This window comes from Geotrypetes seraphini, chromosome 3 (assembly GCF_902459505.1).
Source record: "Geotrypetes seraphini chromosome 3, aGeoSer1.1, whole genome shotgun sequence".
NCBI classification, from domain to species: Eukaryota; Metazoa; Chordata; class Amphibia; order Gymnophiona; family Dermophiidae; genus Geotrypetes; species Geotrypetes seraphini.
The window spans coordinates 340,720,081-340,743,080 of record NC_047086.1 but is presented as its reverse complement, the minus strand read 5'-3'; the positions used below and the strand labels follow the sequence as shown (position 1 = coordinate 340,743,080).

Here is a 23,000-nt window from a genome sequence, read left to right as displayed (position 1 = left end):
ATATAGGATGTGTGTGCTGTATGTCCCTGCTCTGATCCTCTCCTCCTGCTCTGACAGATCTTGTAGCCTGATGAATTAATGAGAGATGGCTCCCAGGCTGGAGCCAGAGAGGAGGACCTGGACAAAATTAAGTCACCTGGGATTGCAGGATTCAGGAGATGGTACCACACCTAAAGCCAGCAAAAGAGTGCACACCATGGGAACTGTAGGGATGATATGGAGAGATGGAGGGGACTGACTGATAGCAGGTGGTGGAGAGAAGACACGGAAAGAGGCAATAGACTGGAAGACATTTGAGGGAACAGAGGATCCAAAGATTCAGTGGAAGGCAAGGCAGGTCCAGGGAAGCAGGAATACGGATGATGTAATGAACAGTGACAGAAGTATTTTTTGGAGTGGCATATGAATGGCAAACAGGACTACATTTTCTTTGGCAGTTTGAGGAGGTAGTCAAACCCCACCTCTCTGTATGTGACACTATCTCTTGAGTGCAACCTTCAAGTTTTTTTTAATATTTATAATTTTTTAAATTATTTCTCCATATGCTAAATACAAAAAGGAATTAGAACAAAAAAAAGCTGTAACCTGCAATAAAACAGGCAATATAAAGCCATCTGCGTTGATTCTTCACGAAGGCTTTAAAGATATGAACAGAAATCAAGAAAAGAAGAAAACAAATCCTCCCTCCCCAAGAGCTCCAGTGTCAAGAATTCAAAAAAATGCACCCATCCCAAACAGGTAACCAAATTTCATTATACCGTCTCCACTGACCCAGTGTACCCCTTTTTACATCCAAGTATTCCCATTTTAACATAACAAACATTTCATTTCTCCAGAGAGTTAGGAAATTGGTTGATTGGGCTGAGAACTTTTCAGCACCCCTTCAAATGTCTGTACACAGTAGAACTATTTTATCTGGACTAGGAATGACGCCTCTCCTCCTGCAATCCAGGTGTCTTCAATAAAAGCAAATTCAATCAGGTTGGACTCTAATTCAATTACAGTGGGATAAATGCCTACATCAAACTCAGTGTGCGCAAATCAGTCTGATGTACGGTATATTCATTGTGGCTGTACAGAAAGGGAGGCTGGTTAGTGTGCTTCTAGGCCTGGTTTGTCTCTAGTGTGATGGGGGGGGGGGGGGGGTTATTTATCAAATTTTCAAAATAAAGAGCACCTACATGCATCAGGAAATAGAATTCAATTGCATTAAATAATTCCAGAAAGGAAAAGAAAAACCCAAGAAAAATTTTTTTTCCGATAAAATCTGAATCAAATTATTGACAAGAGAATTCCCTATAATGTAATGTAATGTAATTTATTTCTTATATACCACTAAACTCCGTTAGGATTCTAAGCGGTTTATAGAAAAATAGACAATAGGGTGCATTAAATTATAAGTAAAATAGGTACTTAGAAATTCCCTTACTATAATTCTATAAGCCCACAATACAATAGGAGGAAATTTAAGGAAAAGAGGGATCAGTAGAGCATAAATCAGCATTAACAAAATACATCAAGCTAACCTAGAATACTTATACTATTACATCTTCACTTTTTATTTTTTTTTAAAAATTCTTTATTTTCATTTTATAGTATTGACATAGTATTAGTCAAAACAAAGAAAATAATACAAGACCAGTTCAAACTTTAAGATGAGACAATAATCAATAGAAAAAATATACATTAGAAATACAAAAACAAAACAAAAATTTCTTTTCTTATCAAAGGCAAAACATTAGACCCAAATGTAAATTTTTACTGGCTTGTATCATTAGACCTCAATTAGACATCTTCCCTTTTTAAAGCTTTCGGACAACTGATGGCCTCTTTTACAAAGCCACGCTAGCGGCTGCGCTGTGCTAACGGCCCCGAAGCCCATAGAGATTTAAAGGGCTTCGGGGCTCTTGTTGCGCGGCTTTGTAAAAGAGGCCATGAGTGTCTACACTCAATTCCCTCACATCCACATTTGGGACCGTTACTACTCGTTTGTTTTCCAGAAAAGTCTTTAACTGTTTCGGGTCATAGAACAGGTATCTATTTGTTTCGGAAAGAATTAAACATATACGTGGAAAACGTAGGAAAAACTGAGCCCCCAAAGACAAGACCTGGGGGGGCAAAGCAACAAAAATTGTTTCTAGTGTGATGTTGCAGTTGTAAATCAAGATCTGAAAGTTGTAAGTGGCCAAAAGCACTTGTTTGTGTGAATTGTTCTTTACAACTACCCTGTTTGCCTTTGAAAACAGAGCAATACTTGCAAAGTACACCCTCTATCAATAAAAAAAAAAAAATACCATTAATTATTATTTGTGAAATTCCTTCAGCTGCTACTCTACAATTTCCATAAGCCCCAGGAGCAGCCTTGTTTGGAAGAGCAGCATGAATGACCTCATCCTGAGAGGAAGCTGATTGGTTCATGCCCTGTCTGTGCTGTCATTTATGATATCACAGCTAATATGGGCCAACAAGTGTGAGGTGGTTTGGGAGTTGCCCTTGCCCTGTGGAGTGGTGGGTGAAATGATGATAGAGCTTCAGAATTAAAGACCTATTGGTAAATTTGAGGTGCTATTGGATGTTATAAATTGCTGTATATACTTCTGGAATATTGCACAGTATCCAGAGGTTACAGCTTTTTTAGACACATTGTAACCCCTTGATCTCAATCTGTATAGGCTATATTTATTCTTTTAAATATATTTGCCATTTTCATACCCTTTGCTGTCCTGATGTCACCACCTAATTTGGACTTCCAGGGTGAATATCTGAACCCATAGAACAGGATATAATATACCTCTTGCATATTTTATATTTGCCATGCCTTATAAACAGTTACTAGGTAAATATAATCCAGTTGAAATGATTTAAAGCTGTAATTCACATTAAACTAGCAGAGAGACTCTGGCTAATTGTACTTTGTGTTTCCAAATAGGATATAAGAATAATAATTTGAGCCATCCCCTTGGCTCAATGGCAGAATAAGAACAATAATTTAAGCCAACCCCTTGGCTCGGTGGCAGGCTTGTACAGTGCCATGCAGGAGACATGGGTTAACTTCACAGACTGGTCAGGGAGAAAAGAGCTGCAGAGGCTGTGTTCACAGCCCCCACAGGGATACCTCATAGCCAGAATCAGAATGGTCTGTTTCTGACATGAACTTGGTTTTTTTTTTAGGAAAAAAAAAAAAGTATGGGTCAATATTCAAAGTGACTTTACCAGCCAAGAATGGTTCCTGGCTAGTTACATCACCTGTTCAGGGCTAACACAGTCATTTCCAGTGGCATGAAACCAGTTAGTGCTGCTGAAAATATCAAGTTAGCGCCTAACTGAACATCAACTATTTTGAAGGTATTCTGGGGGCAGAGCTGGCTCTTGGCCAGTTAAATGCTGATATTCACTTACTTGGCCAACGTAACTGTGAAAATACAATAAGATCACATAAAAATCAGTCCCATTATGCAGTGCCCCTTAGCCAGAAAATTACACAAAACTGGCTCCGAAAATCTGGAGATTTAGTGCCAAAGCATGGACATGTGCCAACATTGAATTTCTGGTCATAATGCTGGCAACGGTTAGCAAAACGCTGAGTGCTGCTGGCTGAATATCAGGCCCGTAGTTTTTTGAATTCACTTCTTCAACCAATAGCATAGCCAGGCTGATTTAGGGTGGGCCCGATAGCAAAGTGGATGGGCCAAAAGTTTAATCTCCGCCCCCCCCAACTAAAGCAAACCCAAATTTAATTTCTGCTCTGCACCCTCAAGATACATGGCATGCCTGTGCTTGCAGGGATCTCAGAGCCCTGTCAGCTGAAGACTTCTTCTCCGCCTAAGAGTTTACATGTTGGGCGTCCACCAGCACTGTCCAGTGTGAAAACTGAGCATGTGTGAGGGAGGGAGTGGTCTGTGTCCAGGAACTCCGGGACAATGCCGGCAGCTGTCCGACATGTAAATTCTTTCAGCAGGGAGGTCTTTCACTAGCAGGATTTGGGAATCCCTGCCAGCTACACTAAAGGAGATGAAATTTTGGACAGGCCTGAGCACAAACTGGATGTGCTCTAGCCCACCTGTGGCTATGCCACTCTAATCACTTACCCTAGTATTGTGGAAACAGCAAAGTCTTCACTCTCTTTTCTGTAGTTATCTTCCACACCTATAGGAAGTTTATTCCTTAGGAGTTGTGCTGCTACTGAAAATGCCCTCAGCGTGAGGGATGACTCCAGCATCAGCTGCTGCTTGACCTTAAAGTACGATCTGGCACATCTCGTGTTGAGGGCACCCTTACCCTCCGCCCCTGAATCCAGTCACTCCACCAAACAAATAAATAATGCTGCTCGGAATGTTAGACATTATGTCCAAAGATGCCAGTACTGTGACTGATGACCTCGAGAGGCGAGCCACCTACCTCGAAGCTCCCAGTGCACCATCTCCCTCATAGAATGCAGCCATTATCCCAGTTCTGGAGGAGACTCATCCATCCAATATCCCAGAATGCCATGCCTGGCAAGGAGCAGTGCTACAAAAAGAAATTTACACTGGTCCAAAGACAAGGCTTGTTCTCTAAGCTCCCAGATGTTCCCCATAATCAGGATAGCATAGGACCATTCTAACTGATGTCTAGTTCTCTCTCCATTCTAGTAATCACACAAGCAGACACATTCAACCAACAGTGAACCAGAATTCCCTTGGCACCTTTACATTTCCCACAATCCACATTCTCCCACGATCCTAAACAAGCTTCCTGGGTTCTAGTCACATGCGCCCCATGAAATATCTTAAACTGCAGCTCCTGTAGTTGTGCCATATGAGTCCCCCAAGTAATGGTCGAAAAACACGCTTGAATCCACCCCCTCCCAAAATAGGGCCCTCCAAATCCTTCTCCCAAGTCTGAGCTTGGGAGATCAACCAATCACCCCCTTGTTCTTCTCTCCCCATGTTCAAAGCCAGAGGTATGTGCAAGAATAGTTTGTCAAGTTTTAGGAATTTACCTTTGCCCGGGGCCTCCCTCTCCCTCTGATGAAAATAATAGTGGAAAAAAACCTTGCTGCTCACAAAGTCGGTCTTTCTTATAGACCTCAAAGGTGAGGAAACCCTCCTCCCCCAGCTCTTCATATAGTCCAAGAGAAATTCCCGACCCACAGTGCTGTGTGCCCTCATCCCTCCCACTAATTCCAAGCAGAAATTCTGGATTACCTTTCAAGGGAGGCCATCCATGTTCTGACACCCATGTAACTGGGTATTAATGTGCCCACACATTAAGGCCATCTCACAGCACCTTATTCATAAATTTTATTCAACAATCGTTTGGCTATAATCATACATCAAACTTGTTGTTGATTCATTGAGAAGTGTGGTCTAGATGGATGGCGTATAACTATTAGGTAACTATGACTAGCTAAGCTTAATGGATAAAACTGTTAGGTTACATGGATTTGGTTTAATAGACCACTATCTTTCCATACGGACCGGGCCTTGAAAAAGCTCTCTTTTCAACATGTTGGCTAAAGGAAGTCCCTAAGAAAGAGAGACCACCACTATAAGATAAGTTAAAATTATTTATAAAGTTAATAAATAGAACAATACATAAATTTATAAAATAGGATCCGGTGAACACAATGCACATTAAGCTTAACGGTATGAAATCTAATTGAACGTGGAGTGATGCATCTGAGGATTTAGTTGACAATCCTTATGACCTGTTTCGAAAGGGAAACTTATTAAGAATAAGCAAGGAATTAAGCTAGTGAGAAATGACTGAAAATTACTATAATATAATCTCAGGTTTTTCTGGCCGATGACTGGAGCAAGGAGCAGAAAACACTACGCTGATGGTTCAGTCTATGATAAGACTGTGCGTAGGCTCCAATTCTGAGGCCTTTTCCTGAAGAGTCTCTAGTTATACTAGATTTAAGATACTGCTAATAGAGCTACACAATAGAATATTCTGGATGCACCTCCTATGTAAAGTGGTATAGATTTGTTAATTTGGGATAATATTAAGCAACAGAAAAGAAATAAATTCTGAACAAATACAATGCAATCATAAAATCAAAGCTATACCAACTCTTCCCCTCTCCCCCAACATACTATATAACCCTCAGAGTTGGCGTACTTTTATTCAAGTCTGAATGAAATTATTTATTTATTTATAGTATTTATATACCACTCATATAAGTGGTTTACATTCAGGTATTTATGCATTTTTCTCTATGTGTCCTGGTGGGGTCACACTCTACTTAGTGCACCTAGGGCAATGAGGGATTAAATGGCTTGCCCAGGAGCAGTGTGGGATTTGAACCCACAACCTTAGGATGCTGAAGCTGTAGCTTTAACCACCACACACTCCCCATAATAAAGAAGAAAGCCAGTGCAAAGCCTTAAGCTAACAACAATTTAGGATCCAGCCAGTTGCTGGATGAGGTATAACACTCCATAATGGATGCACGCTGTGTAGGTTAAGTGGGTATTTGCAGAATATCATTTAAGCATCATGCTAGTTTTCTAAACAGTTACCACCCATGTAAATGAAACCAGCTAGGTTATAGAATTTCCCTGTCATAATCCCCCTCATGCTATAAAAAGCGCAGAAAATTGTGCATGCAATTTGGGCATGTACCCAGTGGTGTAGTAAGGGAGGGTGGACCACCCCAGGCACCACCTTGGTGGGGGTGCCGGCACCTCTCCTCCTCTCGGCCCCCTCTCCTCCCCGCTGCACGTGCGCCTTCATTTCCCCAATTCTTCTAGCGCTTTGCTGGCAAGCAGCTCGTGCTGATCTTGGTACTCCCCTCTGATATTACTTCCGGGTCCCGCGACTAGGCAGTGATGTCATAGGGAGAGCTGACGCTGGTGCAGGCATTGAGTTAGAGATGCTGCTCACGCCAGGGAGCTAAACAGGTATGGGGGAAGGGAAGGGGAGCGCATGTGGCAGAGGGGGCAGCGAAGAGAGCGAGGGGGGCATCACCGCCTCCCACCCTCGCTATGCCACTGCGTGTACCTCATTTGCATGTGCAATTTAATTGAATAACAAGCTAATTAGTGCCAATAATTGGTGTTTTAGCAAGTGCGTATTGTGCTAATTGTCTATTACAAGTTACAGTACTCCCCCAAAATTTGTGGCGGTTCCGTTCCAGGAACATCTGCAAATTTTTAAAAACTGTGAATATGTTTTTCAGCTGATCAAAGGCAGGAGAGGGCAGCTGGGGCACCGGCGGGTGCTTAAATTGTACTTACGAAGCCAGGCACATTTTCCGACCGCCTCTTCCTGGTACTAAAGTCATGGTTACACCAATCAGGAGCTGCTTTGATACACCAGATAGCGAGTCAAAGCAGTTCCTGATTGGTGTAACCATGACTTTAGTACCAGGAAGAGGCGGTCGGAAAATACCGCGAATTACTGAGTCTGTGATTTGTGAACTGCGAATTCGTGGGAATTTACTGTATATGCATAAATTTAGGCATGGGAGCCACAGCTAAAATTTTATGCATGTGTCAAACAAGGGGGCACGGAAATAGGCGAATCATGGTAAGATCAGGGGTGTTCCTTAGAGTTAACCATATAATTACAGAATAAGGACAACTGCGCATAATTTTAGGTGTGGGCATTCGCACTATGGTTTTGTTTGTGCAAGTGGCCATGCCTGAAGCTAGGTGCAGTTTCCAAGGCATAAGCACTATTCTATAAACCACATATAACTTTAAGCGTGGCTTATTGAATAGTTCTTTTTTCAACACTGATATTTTAGGTACCTTATATATAGAATTTACCTCATTATGAGGCTCATAATCGAAACATCCAAGTGTCCAAAAAAGCGCCTAAATTGGCACTTGGATGTTTTTCTCGCCAAAACGTCCAAGTGCCGATATAATCAATACTCATTTCCTGGATGGCTAGCGGGACCTTTCACCCACTGTGTGTTCAGAGAGTAAAGGGATGTGTTGGGAGGCGTGATATTGGCGGTCTATGGGTGGGCTGTGGGCAGCCTTAGACTTGGATGTCCTGCAGCTATAATTGAACATTTTGCAGGATGTCCTGGACAGACCTTAGACATTTCAGGCTAGACCTGTTTTAGAAGCATCTAAGTGTCAAAATGGTGTCCAAACTGACCAGATGAGCACTGGACGGATTAACTACTGACCTCCCCTCCCACACTCCCCCAGTGGTCAAAGACCCCCTACTACCCCACAAACATCTGAATTTAAACGTCCATACCTGTCTGTAGAACGGCAGTACCTCCTATGGGAAAACCTACTAGAGCAGGGGTTTCAAAGTCGATCCTCAGTCCAGACAGGTTTTCCCCAATGAATATGCATGAGATCTATTTGCATGAACTGCTTTCATTGTATGCTAATAGATGTCATGCATATTCATTGGGGAAATCCTGAAAACCCAATTGGATTGTGGCCATCGAGGACCGACTTTGATACCCTTGCACTAGAGCACAGGTGTCAAAGTCGGTCCTCGAGGGCCGGAATCCAGTTGGGTTTTCAGGATTTCCCCAATGAATATGCATGAGATCTATGTGCATGCACTGCTTTCAATGCATATTCATTGGGGAAATCCTGAAAACCCGACTGGATTACGGCCCTCGAGGAGGGACTTTGACACCCCTGCATTAGAGCATCACACAGTTGTCTTAAGTAGGCTAGTGAGTAGGCTAGTGAACCATAGAGAGGAGGACCCAGACCCATAAGCCACCCTACCCACATTTATGGTGGAAAGTTTGAAACCACCAAAACCCATCAAAATCCTACTCCACTGCCATATAAGTACTACCTGTAGACATAAGGGATATTGGGGTGGTAGCCAGGTGGGTATAATGGGCTTTTTTTTTGGGGGGGGGAGGGGCTCACTACAACTTTTAAGGGGGTTATGGTGAGATGTATATGTGGTACCCTGTATCTGAAGTTCACAGCAGTGCCCTCTAAGGTGCCCCACTGCTCTGTTGGCATGTCTACGGTGCCAGTCCATAATAATGCTGACCCTCCCAAATCCAAATGAAGTTTATTTGGATGTTTCTAACATGGATGAATTTTTGATTGAAAATGGGGTATAACTTTGGACATTCTGGCGGTCTAGATGTCCTGGTGACCTAGACATCTAAGTAGATGATTTTCAAAAAATATATATATTTGGACTTCTTGCAGTTCGGGTTTTGGAAATGGCCTTTTTACTGCTTCCAATTTGAACATTTTGCTTGAAACGTCCAAATTGGACATAGACGTTTGTTTTGAAAATGCCCCTCCATAAACATAGGTTTCTGAGCATCTACACTGAAAGGTGCAGGAAAAAGAGATGGGGCAGAGAGAAGCAGTGTGCAGGAAGCCAGTATGCCAGTTCATTGGGAATCTACTGCCTTGTTTACACTATGCATTCTGTTGATAAATTACTGCTTGATATGCCTTTCCTTGACCATATCAGATCAGCAAAATAATTTTCCTCAATTTTATATGTTGAAGGGGCAAAATAAAGGAATTCTTTGCCATTTAGTCTACAAAATATTGCCTTGCTTCTTCAGTTTCATAAGCATTAAAAAGCTTATCTTTTTAGCCAAACCTTTGCTACTGGTTAGAGATGTGTTAAGATAAATGCTGTTGATGTTAGCTGTTTTGTCATCACCTTGAGGTCTGATTGGAATCCATTTGTTCTCGTATTGTTCATGCTTTTATTTATTTATTTTTTACGTATGTGATATCGTAATCTGCCTAAAGTTATAGGATAGTGTGCAATATACATTTTTAAAATAAATAAATAAAGATGTGCTCATATTTCTTCCTACTGATTAGGCAACTTGGTTTCTCTTCTCTTAGGCTTGTCTCCCATGAAAGCTGTGATCGGGATCAGCTCACGTATGAAGGTTATCTCACTCTCTGGACTCCTTCTTTTAGAGACTTTTAAAATATTAAAAGGATTTGAAAAAATAGACCAGGAAGAAGCATTGTTAACATTTTCGGAAGTCACACGTACACGGGGCCACAGCCTGAAGCTGAGTGGCAGCAGGTTCAGGACAAATGTCAGGAAGTTCTGTTTCTCACAGCGAGTGGTGGGCGCTTGGAATGCTCTCCCAGAGGAGGTTGTGGCGGAGACTACTGTTCTGGGTTTCAAGCGCAAGTTGGATGCACATCTTCTTGAAAACCATATTGAGGGATAAGGGAAATCCGGGTTTCCCAATAGGTGTACTTAAATGGGCCACCGCGTGCGCGGATCGCTGGACAAGATGGACTTCGGTCTGATCCGGTGAAGGCATTTCTTATGTTCTTATGTTCTGTCTCTCATTACAACCTCAGTGAGTGTGGCACTCCTGATGAGTGAGACTTGACATCCCTGCTTCTTGCTTGGTGGAACCCTATTACAGCAGGTTTTACGGATTGCTTGCTTTGTAATTCAAACATAAGACTATTAAAAAAGGCCACAGAAGCTGGTTAGAATGTTATTATAGCGATGCTTTAGTGTCTTTGGGGTTGATATTCAAAGTGATAGGACTGGCCCGAAATGGCTCCTAGCCAATTAAATTGCTTGCTGAGAAGTAACTGGTCATTTTCAGTTAAACTGCTGCTGAAAAATATTCGGTTAGTGCCTAAAGCAAAAGTATCCTTTTGGGGGGCATTCCAGGGGTGGAGTCAGCATTTGCCCCCTCCTTTACAAAGCCACACTAGCGTTTATAGCACAGGCTGCCGCGGTAACAGCTCTGATGCTCACAGAATTCCTATGAGCGTCCGAGCTGTTACCACCACGGCTGGCGCTAAAAACACTAGTGCGGCTTTATAAAGGAGGGGGGTTGGTCGGTTAATTGTTGGTATTTAGCACTTAACCGGCTAGGTTAACTGCATAATTAGGATTGAATATCACACTGAAGCGGCTATGGTTTAATCAGCTCCAGAAACCCAAAAATTCAGTGCTAGAGCCCAAACACGGCCCGGCATTGAATTTCTGGACGTAAAACTGGTGGCAGTCAGCACAATACTGGGCATCACCAGCTGAATACTGATCCATTTGAAAAAATAAACACAGCAGTTCTATAACTGTGCATCCATATTTAAGCGCCATTTGCATATGTAAACATACAGAATCCAAGAAAAGGAGCAGAGTGTGCCTGGTCTTCAAAACCCTTCTTTATTGGTAGCTAATTAAAATATGTGCGAACGGTTAAAAAAAAAAAAAAAGGTCACGTAAATATGGCAGATATTAATTTCATATCATAGACTCAGGTCACGTACAGAATACCTGCAGTTAAGATTAGGGTATACAGGCCAAACCAAGCAAATGCAGGTGGATATACAACATTTGCAACAATTTAAATTTGCTTCAATTAAAGATAGCTCTACTATTCATAAGAAATTAGAACAGTTTGAAAATTTTAATAGGCGTTTGAACCTCCGCTTTCTAAATTTTCCTCAAACCTCAGGCGTGTTACCTATTGACTTATTGAAAAGATACTTCATTGAGAATGTGGAAATTTCTCCAAACTGTATTCCTCCAATTAACAAAATTTATTACCTACCAAATAAAAAGATGCCTAATGAAAATGGAAAGCTAACTGGAAACGAGATTGGGAAAGCAAGAGGAGGAGAGACAAATGTGATAGATTTTGCAAATGTGACAGCTTTACTGGAACAAACGATAACATCTGAAATGGACAGAGCAACGTTACTAGTACCATTTGTTTTTGAACAGGATGTGAATATGATTATGAAATTGTTTTTTAAAAATTCCCAAAAATTATTTGGAGGCGGAAAATATGGATATATTCTGATGTAGCTAAGACTACACAAGAACGGAGGAAAGAATTTCTTTCAATGCGACAACAGACTATAAATATTGGAGCAACATTTTTATTGGCTTATCCCTGCAAATGCATGGTTAGGTACTTAGGTGTTAAATATGTTTTTTTCTCTCCTAACCATCTGAAGGAATTTCTAGATGTTAAGCAGATCATCAAGGATTAAGGGATAATAAAAGTAATGGGCGCTTGATACATTATACCTTTCTTCTTTGCAGTATTCCTCTAAATTTCTCTCTAATTTATGTTTTGGTCACCCTCTACTATTGTGGTCTATGAAGGGGTTTATCATTATGATGATTGTTGTAAAAGCATTATTGTGTTGTAATTTTCTTCCCTGTATTCAATGTAACAAGAATTAATTCTTGTAAATAAGATTGTATAATTATAAATAAAAAAAATAAATAAAAAAAAGAGCTTACGTAGCAGCATAAGACCAGTGGTCCATCGTGCCCAGCAATCCACTCACGCGGCGGCCCTTAGGTCAAAGACCAGTGCCCTAACTGGGACTAGCCTTACCTGCGTATGCTCTGGTTCAGCAGGAACTTGTCTAACTTTGTCTTGAATCCCTGGAGGGTGTTTCCCCCTATAACAGCCTCCAGAAGAGTGTTCCAGTTTTCTACCACTGTCTGGGTGAAGAAGAACTTCCTTACGTTTGTACGGAATCTATCTGCTTTTAACTTTAGAGAGTGCCTTCTCGTTCTCTCTACCTTGGAGAGGGTGAACAACCTGTCTTTCTCTACTTGAATGTTTCGATCATGTCCCTTCTCAGTCTCTCCTTTTCAAGGGAGAAGAGGCCAAGTTTCTCTAATCTCTCACTGTATGGCAACTCCTCCAGCCCCTTAACCATTTTAGTCGCTCTTCTCTGGACCCTTTCGAGTAGTACTGTGTCCTTCTTCATGTACGGCGACCAATGCTGGACGCAGTATTCTATTCTCTAAGGCCCGGATTCTCTAAACATTTTTTTAGGCACCAGTAAGCACCTAAGCTCGGTGAAAAATGGCATTTAAACACTGGTTTTCACTGAGTTTCACAGTGCCTACCAGCACCTAAAAAAATCAGCACCAGTATCACACCTCTGTAGGTGCTTTATGGCACCTAATGCTGCCGTGGGTGTAGCTAACGCCACAAGTGGCATTAGGCGGCATGCAGCACATATGGAAGCACGATTCATATCCAAAGGTAGGCACCAGATATAAAGGCCTGGAAAACCCTGACCTATATTTCCAGCACCTACCTTTTCCAGAGGTACGGTTCTCTACCCGGCGTTATCATGTGATCGGCAGCCATTTTTATGGAGGCTGCCAACAACGATGCCAGTTAGAGCAGGGGTCTCAAAGTCCCTCCTTGAGGGCCGCAATCCAGTCGGGTTTTCAGGATTTCCCCAATGAATATGTATGAGATCTACGTGCATGCACTGCTTTCAATGCATATTCATTGGGGAAATCCTGAAAACCCGACTGGATTGCGACTCTCAAGGAGGGACTTTGAGATCCGAGAGAATCCGAGCCACAGGGCCCATGTATGTGGTATAGTTCGTAAATGCAAAAAAGGCATTCACTTGAAAGGAGCATGGATGGTGTTGCCACTTACATTTATTTATTTATTTATAAAAATGTTATATCCTGCACCATCTTACACAGTACTGTAAGTTACACATGCCCTTGCCACATTTAGTTGCCCACAGTTACACCATGTGTATGACTGGTGTAACTGTGGGCCTATAAATATAAGGTGCACCATAGAGAGGGGGGAGGGGCGGTGGAGCAAGATGGTCATCGCAATGGTTGCTGTGTATCTTGGAGTGTAACTATGGTGCTTTTTTTTTTTCTTTTGTGCAGTCATGGGTAAAAGAGGAAAGGCACATCTCGGATGGGTGTTAGCCTTGCTTACCCCTTGGAGCTGGCCCAATTGATCAGTCTGTGCGGCTTGGCTTGACTCAGCTTCAGTGTAAGCTTTTCAGTGAGACAGCTGCAGGGAGACATTCTGCCAGATGGAGAGGCGAGCCCTCCTCAGGTCTCGTTGATATCTCTCTCCTTCGAAGAACGCAGGCTTCTGGAGCAGCCCAAGGGGATTGTGGAAGCCTGTAGAGAAGAAAATGCTGCAGTTGGTATGTCCAAGCATGGTGATTCCCCTTTGGATACATGGAGTTTATCGGGCTGCAGAAAATCCACCACTCATAATTCTGAATCTATGACAAGAGAATAAAGAATGAGAAGCTTCTGGTGAGTTGCAAACTTCTAAATTATCTTGTATTTTAGGGGTTACTTGCTTTATGTTGGAGAAACTTACTGAAGTTACTAAGGAATCACTCCAAATAGCTGTAGACAATGTAGGGAAAATTATTTCTGTTAGATTTGAACCCTGGAATCTATTCTGTCTGGGACATCAGCTGAAAATTCTCTTCAATTGTTGGATTAAAAAAAAAAAAGCAGAGGTTGTTAAATTAAAAGTTGAAAAACGAACCATTTGATTCAGTGATGCTTAAAGATAATGTAGTGCTACATAGAAAACATGGAGAGCTTATTCAAATCGAGAAACCTTCACTTTATAAACTTTCCATAGTCATCTGCGATGGATCCTGAAAATATGTTGAAGAGCTATAAAATATATATTTTTTTAAATTAAACTCAGATTCTCTTCTGTCTTTGGTAAAAATTTAGAGCAATATTTAGATGGCTGATGTATCACTGGATAGCATAGGATTTTCTGAAGATGTAACAAGAAATACTACTTTGACATTATCTATATTGACCGTAACTTTTCATACATCTATAGATTGTGATAAAAATCTTCAAACTGGATTACAGATTCAGAAGACAACAGTTTATGGGTGTCAACAGTTTATGGTTTTTCCCAGATGTAGCAAGAGCTGCCCAAAAAGAAGAAAGCAGTTTTTATTGTTTAGGCCAAGGCCTCTACAAAACTGTTTCCTTTTGTCCTTTCCTTCTACATGCAATATTTGGTATAATAATGTTAAGTATACTTTTTTAGCCTTCTCAATTGATTACATTTCTTAGCAATAAGATGTTTCCCTGTTTCTGAATAGCTACAAACTGAGGCATTCATCGATTTAAACTTTCTCTTCCTTCTAGGAAAGGAATGCAAGGAGTTAAGAATTTTAGCAGCTCTCTGGCGTTTAAATTTTCCCAATTATGGAATGAACTTCCCCTAATTTTGAGGTGTCCCAGTTCCTTCCAACTCTTCCGTAAACTTCTAAAAACTTTTTTATTCGCTAAACATTTTGAAAGCTAACCCTCTTGTATTTCAGTTCACTTTATTTTTTTTTAATTTATTGTTAAATGCGTCGAGCTTCCTTTGGTTGAAGTCCCGGTATATAAGGTTAAGTTTTCTATACCGTTCTCCCAGGGAAGTTCAGAATGGTTTACAATGGTTTTATTCAGGTATTCAAGCATTTTCCTCTGTCTGTTTCAGCGGGCTCACAATCTGTCTCCTGTGATAATCATAGGCTGAAGCTTAAGCCATCTTTGTAATCCATAGTTTTCCTTTAATATCTCTCCTTTTATGAGGAGTTTTCTTATTTTATAAAAATCTCCACAATGAAGCTTCACCCCTCTTTAGAGGGCTTTGTAGTTGAGGCTGATTGACATTTTGTTATTGCCTTTTAATTGTTTCTTGTAAATCTCATTTTCTTTCTATGGCATTAATGTTTCTTTTTTTCAAGTTTATACTTGAGGTTTATATTTCAAAATTGCATAAAAATAAAATTAGGAAAAAACAAGCAAAACACACCATGCCCTCTTGTTGGATCTGCGCAGTAGACTTTACATGCACCTCTTTATAGACTAGGCCTAAAAAGATGAGTGTGTAAATTCTAATTACTGACATTAATGGCTTGCTACAGCCCAATTACTGGCACTGATCGGCTCATTACTGAAGTGGTGCTCGCAAATTTGTGCGCACAACTCAAAGCGCCATATAGAGAATCTGGGGGATAATATTAAGCAACAGAAAAAAAATAAATCATGAACAAATACAATACAATCATAAAATCAAAGCTATACCAACTCTTCCCCTCTCCCCCAACATACTATATAACTAAGGTGACCATCTAGATCTAGTATTCTGTAACAGAACTTGGGTGCCCAGATGCTGTTATGGAATAGACCAATGGCTCCCAAACTTGTCCTGGGTAATTCCCTGATAGATTTTCAGGATATCCATGATGAATATTCATGAGAGAGATTTGCATGCAGATTAGTCATCTGCCAAAATAAAGCTTGTTATGAAACATGGAAGAAATAGACTTTTATGCATCAGGTGAGTGCAGCATAAACATCCATTTAGAAGAATTAACTTATATAATATCAATGGGTTCAAAGCCAGCACATAACCAATTACACAGGCCAACAAGAACAAAAAAACATTCTTAGTGCCTTGGGTTTTTGACCTGTTCCATGGGTTATTTGGGGTGCTGATTCAAAAAATTGTATTGGATAGACCGCATCAGCTCTAGTTTCTTAGATATGGTTATGGGATAGTAGATATGCCTTTGGGATAGTAGAGCCAAACATGAACACTGGGCAAAAAAAGATTGGCCTATGAGGGAATATATGGTGGTTGGAGGCCAAAATGTAATCACAAAATATAAGCACGAGATAGAATCATACTGCCACCACTACATATAAAGCTAGGCCTGATGAAACAATTTGTAAAGGATTTGAATAAAGACGGTTTGTGCATTGAATACTTGGAGGGGCATAATCAAAAAATACGTCTAAGTCTGATTTGGACGTAGGGCGCTAGTCACTCAAAGTCAGCAGCGGCAAAATGTTCATTCACAAAAAGTACATTCAAAAATTTTTTTTTTGGAGGGGGGGAAATCATCTATCTGTACATCCAGAGGACGTTTGATTGTCCAGACCGTCACTATGTCTATCTTTATACCACATTCTTGACCAAAAATTCATCCAAGTCCCAAATGCCCAGAACCAAACCTTTTGGACATGGGAGGGGCCAGCATTGTGATGGACTGGCCACCCAGACATGGCAACAGAGCAGTGAGAACCTTACAAGACACTGCTATGAACTTCACAAAAAGGGTGCCATATAAACATCTCACCAGAACTCCCTTATAGGTTATGGTGAGCACCCCCCAAAACCCACTATACCTACCTGTCTACAACTCCAATAGCTCTTATGGCTGTAGGTCCCATCTATATGGCAGTACAATAGGGTTTTGGGGAGGCTCACATTTTCCACCATGAATGTAGTGGTTAGAGTGGCTTATGGGCCTGGGTCCTCCTCTCTATGGTTCACTAGCCCACTCCCCAGACTACTTAAGCCACCTCTGTGCAGCTTTCCTAGGCTTTCCTATGCCAAGTGCTGATGTTCCAGAGGCAAGCATGTACGTTTTTATTATGAACTTTGTGAGGGTGTGAGGGGGTCAGTGAACATGGTGGGAATGTGTGGGGGGTCTTTATTTTGTCCCTGCAGTGGTTATCTGGTCACTTTAGATACCTTTTGAGCACTTATACCTGTCTTTACATTGTCTAACTCACAACGTATGAGTTTCGTCTAGGCAGCCTCATCAAACATTCAATTATCGCTGCGGGATGACTAAATCTAGGTTGGCCCATCCCATCCTAACATCCTACCCTAACCATTCCTCCTAAAATGCCCTTTTCAACTCTGGGTGCACAGTAGGATTCAGAGGCCTAAAATGTCCCTGGATACATCCAAAAAGCCGTTTTGATTATTGGCATTTGAACGACCTGTCTTTTAGATCGTCCAAGTGCCGACTTGGGCAGGTTTTTAGACATATTTCCATTTCGATTATGAGCCCCATAGCGCATATATTACCTGGACTTACCAAGGAAAAACTGAAGACAGGAATTTTCGATGACCCACAGATCAGACAACTTATAAATGACCCACATTTCATAGCATCAATGCATGAAATCAAATCATGTGCTTGGTCTTCATTTATTCTTGTTGTGAAAAACTTTCTTGGCAACAAGAAGGCAGACAATTACACACAGTTAGTAGAGGATATGCTCTTTCATTTCAACAGGCTTGGCTGTAACATGAGTGTTAAGGTCCATTATCTACACCAGGGGTGCCCAACACGTCGATCGCGATCGACCAGTAGCTCAGGAAGGCAACGCGAGTCGATCGCGGAGCCCATCCCGGGGTCCGTGAAAGACTCGTGTTGCCATCCTGATCTACCGGGCCGATCAGCCTTCCTCTCCAGTGTTCTCTCTAGAGCCTTTTAGCTGGGCGGTCTGCCCAGCTGTCATCTGCTGCTGCTGCCGCTGCTGAACATTAAAAAAAAAAACAAAAAAAACCGGCTTGGAGATTTCAGCCCATAGCGAACTTATGCTCCGTGGCTCTAACGTGTGCGTGCCGGCTTCCCTTCTCTTCCCTCAGAAACCGGAAGTTATGTCCGGGGGGGGGAGAAGGGAAGCCGGCACGCACATGTTGAAAGCCCTGAAGCAAGCGTTCGCTATGGGCTAAGGCGGGAGACAGGTTAGTGAAGCATTTGCTCTTCTTGCTGCCGGGTCCTGCCTACTTTCTGTTTCCGCGAAGGCAGGACCCGGCAGCATTTCCCCCAATAGGTCGATCACGATCTTGGGCCAATCAGCCTTCCTCTCCCCGATGGCAGAATTGACGTCGGGGAGAGGAATGCTGGTCGGCCGAAGCAGAGAGAGCTTGGGGCGGGTCAGCTTTCGGGCCTGTTATTGGTGGCGGTTTGGGTCCTGGTCCCCGATGGCAATGGAAGTGGCAGTGGCTTGGGGGAGGGCAGGGAGAAAGAAAGAAAAAGGGCAGGCAGGGAGACAGAAGGAAAGAAGGAAAGAAGAGAAACAGAAAAAAAAGAAAGGGAGGCAGAGAGAAAGAAAGGGCAGGGAGAGAGGAAGGAAAAGTTGGGGGAGGGAACAAGGTCTGGAGGAGAGGAAGCATACAGGCTAAAAGAAGGGAAGAAAGATTGGATGCACAGTCAGAAGAAGAAAGTGCAACCAGAGACTCATGAAATCACCAGACAAGGTAGAAAAAATGATTTTATTTAAAATTTAGTGATCAAAATGTGTCTGAATTTATATCTGCTGTCTATATTTTACACTAAGGTCCCCTTTTACTAAACTGCAATAGAGTTTTTTAGCGCAGGGAGCCTATGAGCCTCGAGAGCAGCGCTGGGCATTCAGTGCAGCTCCCTGCGCTCTAAAAACTGCTATCGTGGTTTAGTAAAAAGGGAGGGGGGTATATTTGTCTATTTTTGTATGGTTGTTACTGAGGTGATAGTGCATAGAGTCATCTGCTTTGACCTCTTTGAAAAACCCTGGAATAGGAATGATAATTAACATTTTCTATGCGTACAGTGTGCGTTGTGTTTTTTTTTAATTTTATTGTTGGTAGATCATTTTGACTTGGTCATTTTAAAAGTAGCTCGCAAGCCCAAAAAGTGTGGGCACCCCTGATCTACACAGTCACTTAGATTGCTTTCCAGAGAATCTTGGTGACTTAAGCAAAGAGCAAGGTGAAAGATTTCACCAAGACATAAAAACAATGGAAGTCAATATAGGATTGTACTGGCAGATCCCACTCTCAGAAATCTTACAAAAGGAGCTTCTTGTGTGTCAAATAACTGGTACATTTGTATTATAAACTTATGCTCTTGGTATTTCCTTCATGCTCCTGGACATCTGATAACCCTAACCTCAGAACAGTAAATTCCATTCTCACCTGTAGTGAGCCATGAGTCCATTATCCCTATTCAGGTCTAGGGTGATGGTGTTAAGCTTTTTGATGAGCTCCAATTCAGCTGTTTCATGCTAGAGCATATCTTTGTAGGAGTATGGCAACCTTAAGATCAGATGGAGAGTGTCCCAGAAGGCTGAAATGTTCTCCTACTAGTTTTTGAATGTTGCCATTTCTAATGTTAGATTTTTGTCTGCTTAATTTTTTTCTTAGGGACTGACCTGTTTGTTCTGTGTAGACAACACATGGATATTGCTGGTGGATGGTGGCAGGTATTACATTGGAGGAAGAGCAGGTGAATGAGCCACAGGTGAAGCTGCCAAAAATGTAAGATAAAATTATTCAAAGCTGGTGAGAGGTTGGGAATTATATACCACAGTTTTTGTATGGTACATTCTCTGTGTTTGGTTTATTTTGAAAATTAATAAAGAGATTTAACATAAAATTATTCAAAGCTACAGATTAGAGGAGGTTTGTAAGACTATTTTAATGTGGGGCAATATCAGGTCCATTATTATAAAATGGAAACTGTCTGGCACTACTGCTTTGATCAGGCCATCCTGTTCAACAATTTCTAGATTAGGCTACAATGGTGTAGTAGCCATGTTAGTCCACTGTAGAAATAAAACAAAATATAGATGAACTAAAGTGAAACCTTTTTATTGGACTACCTTAAAATGTATGAAGGCCTTCTTTTACTAAGTGCTAAATGTTCTGACACTCATAGGAATTCAATGAGCGTTAAAGCAGCATCAGAGCATTTAGTGCTCTAGGCCACAGTAGAAACCTCTACTGTGGCTTAGTAAAAAAATAAAAAATAAGGGGGGGGGGGGTAAGTTAGTCTAATAAAAAGGTATCACCTTATTTAATTTATGTTTTGTGTTATTTCTATATATCACCTTTAGATTAGGCTACAAACAGGGCTTGTATGGAAGGCCAGCAAGAAGAAAGCTACTGCTGAAGAAATGCAACGTACAGTGCAACAAAGGAACAGCAAAAACAAGAAGACCCAAATTTCCACAGGAAAAGAAGAACAGATCCAAACAAACGAGACTGTGGAAACTCAATGTTCTCGGACCTTTGTAATTTATTCAAAATCTTGATGAGAACAAAGTCAACAATAAAAATTCAACAATGAAAAACTCAACAATAAAAACTCAATCCACATATATCATAAGGGGACCCAACATGGGCCGTGTTTCGGCAAAACTCGCCTTCCTCAGGGATCCAAGATGTAATGATACAGTCTTAATATTCCCTTCCAGAGAAGACTGATGTTAGACCTAAATAACTTTTTCCATACACTTGTTTTAATTTAAATTGAATATATTAAATGAAATAGGATCTCAAGCGCTCGCAGTCACTAGCTAACAGAACTAGTCTTGGTGTGTGACTATTTTGCGAGCTATCATCGGTCCTTACATCTTTTTTATTCAATTTAAAGTGTATGACTTATTTAATATCCTCCTTAATTAAGTTAATTTTTCCTTATTTCAATTTTATAATATAATATACATATAATGATACTTAGCTCGGGTATATTCTTTCAAACCCGGCCCTCTGACCACTGTAACGATGACGGAAGATCTTCGTTTCGCTCTCATTTATATTAAGAGAGCTTCATCAGGACCAGAGTGGTAGATAAATTAACATTATAAAACAAAAACAAGGAGAAAATAAATTATTAAAAATTAATAAACTTATTCATAATATTAATTATCTTATATTTTTATATCTTACAATTAATGAAGGCACCGAGGAACATCCTTTGGTTCATTACTAACCTCTCTATCCTAAATGTTTACTTGAATCTTTAAAATTTTCCTTATAAAATCATTAAATTTTATGTAATACTGATTTAATAATTTATCTTATAATACTTTTAAAACTTTTTCAAACCTCTGCTGTTGTATCTGTATTGATGTTCACCAATTATTAACTACTAGATATCAAAACTACTCAGTCCCGAAATTGTCTCTTTACTTAAATTATCTTATCTGCTGCTCCTTTAATATTACATGTCCCTCTGTCAACTGAAAAGTCTTTTAGCAACAGCTTCTCAAATGCTTGAGATCCTATTTCATTTAATATATTCAATTTAAATTAAAACAAGTGTATGGAAAAAGTTCTTTAGGTCTAACATCAGTCTTCTCTGGAAGGGAATCGTGTATTTCACAAGTGATATTGAAGTGACCGTATGATACAGTCTTTGACAGATGTGGAGAAAAGTCTTGAAAATCCTATTATAGAAGTCCAAATGCTGAGCACAAAATTGCAGTGCAACATCTGCAAAGAAGTGTTCTTGTCCGATGATACCAAAGTGGAACATTTTGGACTCAATGCTAAGCATTAGCCACTAGTTCTATATACAGCACACAAAATCATGTGCGTACCCAAATTGTGTGTAATTTACTTGCTTAATGAGCCAGTTAGCACCGACAACTGGACACTAACAATAAATTATTGGCACTAATTGACAATGATTGGAATTTACATATGCCTCTTTATAGTCGCTATTCTATAAAAATGTGTGAGTAAAAGGGGGTGGGGGGCAAGGGTGGTTCTAGGATTTGCAGGCAGTGTTAAAGAATTTCAGAGTATTTGCACATAACACCAGGGTTCAGCTGGTATAAATCCTCCTGGGTGCAGATCATGGCACTGGAGCGTCGCTTAGTGTGTATTTTTTGGGGTTCCTAATTTTGGACTCCATTTACAGAACAGAGTCCTTTCTGTAATGTAAAACAAAGTGTATAGTATGGGGCTCATTTTCAAAACAGAAAGAAATCCAAAAAAACAGCATATATTGCCACTTGGACATTTTAATCGCCAAAACATCCAAGTGCCAATTTTTGAAACGGACTTTTTAGATGTCTTGCGGGTCATTTGCCCTCCGGTATGTCTAAATCTTACGGGGACGTGTTAGGGGCAAGTTTGGGATGGAATTAGGGCTGCCTTAGGACTTGGAAATCTTGGAAGGGTAATGAAACCCTTTTGAAGACGTCCAGGGTGTCATTTTACACGTTCGGAGATAGACCTGGTTTAAAAGCTCATAAGGGCCAAAAAGGTACCCAAACCGACCATGATCCCCCTCACTTCCCCAGTCTTCACTGACCCCCCTCTAGCCCCCCAAAGATGTGAAAGAAACAGTACATACCAGCCTCTATGACAGCTGCAGATAATATTATAGGAAATCCTAGTAGAGAAGCACACAGGTGCCTGGAGTAACCTTTTGGGTGGTGTAGTGAACCATAGAGAGTGGGATCCAGGCCCATATCCCACCCTACCGACTACATTTGAGGCTACCAAAACCCACCCAAAACCTACTGCACTGCCATATACTGTAGGTGATATCTACAGCTATAAGGGATATTGGGACGGTAGACAGATGGGTATAGAAGGTTTGGGGAGAGTTTTAGAGGGCTCACCATACACTATAAGGGGGGTTATAGTGAAATGTGTACCTGGCACATTTTATGTGAAGTTCACAGCAGTTTCCCCTAAGGTGCCCCACTGC

The 23,000-nt window shown here is 41.0% G+C and overlaps 1 long non-coding RNA gene across 4 annotated transcripts in view; it reads right to left on the bottom strand.

Moving 5' to 3' along the window:
- The window catches only part of LOC117358251, a 64,619-nt gene that overhangs the window by 17,562 nt on the left and 24,057 nt on the right, over positions 1 to 23,000 (bottom strand). For 2 of the 4 annotated variants that reach the window (XR_004538977.1, XR_004538979.1), the window contains exon 4: positions 13,664 to 13,961. This is a non-coding gene — a long non-coding RNA (uncharacterized LOC117358251). Of the gene's footprint in view, positions 1 to 13,559; positions 13,962 to 19,707; positions 19,803 to 23,000 lie in introns of those variants that run through there. The other 2 variants (XR_004538978.1, XR_004538976.1) reach the window with 2 other exon arrangements.